Source organism: Pristiophorus japonicus, chromosome 7 (assembly GCF_044704955.1).
Source record: "Pristiophorus japonicus isolate sPriJap1 chromosome 7, sPriJap1.hap1, whole genome shotgun sequence".
Taxonomy (NCBI): domain Eukaryota; kingdom Metazoa; phylum Chordata; class Chondrichthyes; family Pristiophoridae; genus Pristiophorus; species Pristiophorus japonicus.
This window is the reverse complement of record NC_091983.1, coordinates 5,549,523-5,553,697: the sequence shown is the minus strand read 5'-3', so window position 1 is coordinate 5,553,697 and position 4,175 is coordinate 5,549,523.

Genomic DNA, 4,175 nt, shown 5'->3' with positions numbered 1-4,175 from the left:
CCGGGCACTGTCTGGGGCTCAGTGCGGGCCTCACCCTATGGACACTGCCTGGGCTCAGTGCGGGGACTCACCCCCCCGGGCACTGTCTGGGCTCAGTGCGGCTACTCACCCCCCGGGCACTGTCTGGGGCTCAGTGCGGGGCCTCACACAGGGAAGTGTCGCCATGTTGGTGAGCGAGAGACCCCCAGAGGGAGGAGAAGTGATCGGCCATTAACCTGGACACTGAGCTTCCCCGTCCACCGAGCTTCCTGCCCCGGCTCCAGCCGCCCACCATCAGTCCGGTTTCCCCCGCTATGTGTGAGGTCAGGGCCCCGCCCACCATGTGTGAGGTCAGGGCCCCACCCACTATGTGTGAGGTCAGGGCCCCGCCCACCATGTGAGGTCAGGGCCCCGCCCACCATGTGTGAGGCCAGGGCCCCGCCCACCATGTGTGAGGTCAGGGCCCCGCCCACCATGTGTGAGGTCAGGGCCCCGCCCACCATGTGTGAGGTGAGGGCCCCGCCCCCCGTGTGAGAGGTCAGGGCCCCGCCCACCATGTGTGAGGTCAGGGCCCCGCCCACCATGTGTGAGGTCAGTGCCCCGCCCACCATGTGTGAGGTCAGGGCCCCGCCCACACAGCCCCTGAGCTCAGCTGCGGGAATGCTGCAATCAGAGAATAAAGACAGAAGGTGCTGGGAACACTCAGCCGCTCAGGCAGTGTGTGTGGGGGGACAGAGAGAGAATTAACCTGACATTCAGGGGCACGGGCCTTTACCTGCAGTTGGGGGAAGTGCAGCTGAAAGATTTATTGACAATAGATAGGACTGTTTCCTGACACAACAAGTTTATGAAGTAACTGGGGAAAATCATACATTAGATCTGGTGATTAGTAGTGAACCTGACCTCATCAGGTTTCCGTGTGGGGGAACATCTGGGCAACAGTGATCACATTATATGGTCCCAATTGGCCGGGAGAACCAACGGTACTGAGAACCTTTAACTCGGACCGCATTTCAAGACAAACTTCTCCAACATGGCAGAGGACTTGCAACAGGTAAATTGGCTAACCCTCCTCGGTGGTGAATATCAATGGAAAGTTTTTAAGAATACGATTAAAAAGATGGAACCGTGGTAAGAAAAAGCCAAGGTGGCCGACTGGCTCTGTACAAAGACAAATAAGATGTAAACAGAAATGTTTCCATAAATTAAAGGAAATTAACACTCATAGGAAGGGTTGAATACAACGAACAAATCTAATTGTATTTTTGAAGAAGTTACAAAGTTGGTGGATGAGGGAAGCCCAACACATATTGTCTACTTAGATTTCCAGAAATCTTTTGACAAGGTACCGCACAAGAGACTTCTCTCGAAGATTGGAGCCTCTGGTATTAGTGGAAATATATTGAGCTGGATACAATCTGGCTGGCAGGACACAGGCAAAGAGCAGTTATAGATGGATTTGGATCTGTTTGGAGACCAGTCACCAGTGGTGTCCCACAGGATCAGTGCTGGGACCGTTGCTTTTTACTATTTTTATTAACAATCTGGATTTTGGGGTTGGGGCACAATTTGGAAATGATAGCAAGATCTGTGTGACTGCTCGAACTGTAAAAGAGGCTCCTCTAATTCAGGCAGATCTTAAAGTGTTGGGAGACTGTTCTCATGACTGGAAAATAAGGTGTAACTTAGATAAGTTCAGTGTTCTGCATGTGGGCAGGGCAAATGCTCAACATTCATACACTCTCCAGGGAAAGACATGAAAGATGGTGGAGATAAAAAGATTTGGACATTCTAATGCATACACCCTTAAAGGTAGACGAGCAATGCCGTGCAGCGATAGTTAGAGCAAATAGGGTTTTGGGGTGTATCCATAGGACAATTGAGTATAAGACGAGGCGTACTGTTTTGTCCTTATACAAGACCTTAGTCAGCCTGCACTTGGAATACTGTGTCCAGTTTTGGTCTCCTCACATGGTGGGTGATACTGAGGCTCTGGAAAAGGTGCAGAAGAAGGCCACAAGACTAATTCCAAGTCTAAAGCATCTTAGTTATCAAGATAGGTTAAAAGAGTTTGGACTCTTTATATGTGTTTCTGTTGTTGCATGTGGGAGCTGGTTGACCCCATTGAGGTCCACAACGACCACATCTGCAGTAAGTGTTTGATGAGCTGGATTCTGAGCTGCAGACACTGCGACACATGAGGGAGGGGGAGAGTTACCAGGACACTGTGTTCCAGGAGGCAGTCACACCTCTTACATTAAAAAACAGGAAGGTAGAATATTATCTGAATGGTGACAGATTAGTAAAAGGGGAGCTGCAATGAGACCTGGGTGTCGTGGTACATCAGTCATTGAAAGTTGGCATGCAGGTACAGCAGGCGGTGAAGAAGGCAAATGACATGTTGGCCTTCATAGCGAGAGGATTTCAGTATCGAAGCAGGGAGGTCTTACTACAGTTGTACAGGGCCTTAGTGAGGCCACACCTGGAATATTGTGCTGAGTTTTGGTCTCTTAATCTGAGGAAGGACATTCTTTCTATTGTGAGAGTTCACCAGACTGATTCCTGGGGTGGCAGGACTGACATATGAAGAAAAAGTGGATCAACTTGGCTTATATTCACTGGAATTTAGAAGAATGAGAGGGGCTCTCATAGAAAAATATTAAATTCTGACGGTATTGGACAGATTAGATGGAGGAAGAATATTCCCGATTGTTGGGGAAGTCCAGAACCAGGGGTCACAGTCTAAGGATAAGGGGTAAGCCATTTAGCACCGAGATGAGGAGAAACTTCTTCACTCAGAGAATTGTGAACCTGTGGAATTCTCTATCACAGAAAGTGGTTGAGGCCAGTTCGTTCATTAGATATGGCCCTTACGGCTAAAGCGATCAAGGGGTATGGAGAGAAAGCAGGAATGGGGTACTAAAGTTGCATGATCAGCCATGATCATATTGAATGGTGGTGCAGGCTCGAAGGGCCGAATGGCCTACTCCTGCAACTATTTTCTATGTTTCTATGTAATTCAAATTCAATCCGTGGTCAGGGACAGGAGGGTGTAACTACGACTGAGGAACCCAGGAGGTAGTGATGGAGGAGCCTCAGCCCTTGCTCTTGTCCAACAGGTTCGAGGCTCTTACTCCCTATATGGACGAGAGCAGGGACTGCAGGGAGGATGTGCAAAGTGACCACAGCACCGTGGTACGGGGGACCATTCAAGTGGGGGAAGTAAAAAGAAACATTGTAGTATAGGAGACAGTATAATAAGGGGGATAGATCGTGTTCTCTGCAGCCGAGTGCGTGAGTCCTGAAGGCTGTGTTGCCTATATGGTGCCAGAGCTAAGGACATCTCCTTTGGGCTGGAGAGGAACTTGGAGGGGAAAGATCCAGTTGTCGTGGTCCACATGGGTACCATGTGGTCAGACAAAGAAAGAGGTTCTGCTGAGGGAGTCTGAGCAGCTAGGGGCCAAATTAAAAAGCAGAACCACAAAGGTAATAAGCTCTGGATTACTACCTGAGCCACGAGAAAATTTGCAGAAGGTAAATATGATCAGAAAGTTAAACATGTGGCTCAAAGATTGGTGTGGGAGAAATGGGTTTTGTTTCGTGGGACACTGGCACAGTATTGGGGTAAGAGGGAGCTGTTCCATTCAGATGGACTCCACTTAGACTGTGCTGGGACTCGTGTCCTGGCCAATCAAATAACTAGAGATGAAGAGAGGGCTTTAAACTAACGGAGGGGTTCAGATGAGCGAAAATTTTAAAAGTCAAAGAATAAAGAGAAGGCAATAGATCAGGGTAGCACTGCGAAAATGAAAGGCTGTGCGTGCCACGAAGGGACAAAATGTATAACCATAAAGGTGACTCAGAAAGTGGGGTCAAAGCAGGAAAAAAAGGTTAAAAAAAATTAAAAGCTCTTTATCTGAATGCACGTAGCATTCGTAACAAAATAGATGAGTTGACGGCACAAATAGATACAAATGGGTATGATCTGATAGACATTACAGTGGTGTGATTGAAAGGTGACCAGGACTGGGAACTAAATATTCAGGGGTATTTGACAATTTGGAAGGACAGACAGAATAGAAAAGGAGGTGGGGCAGATCTGTTAATAAAGGATGAGATCAGTGTGTCAATGAGAAACAATATTGGTTCAGAAGATCAAGATGTTGAATCAGTTTGGGTGGAGATAAGGAATAATA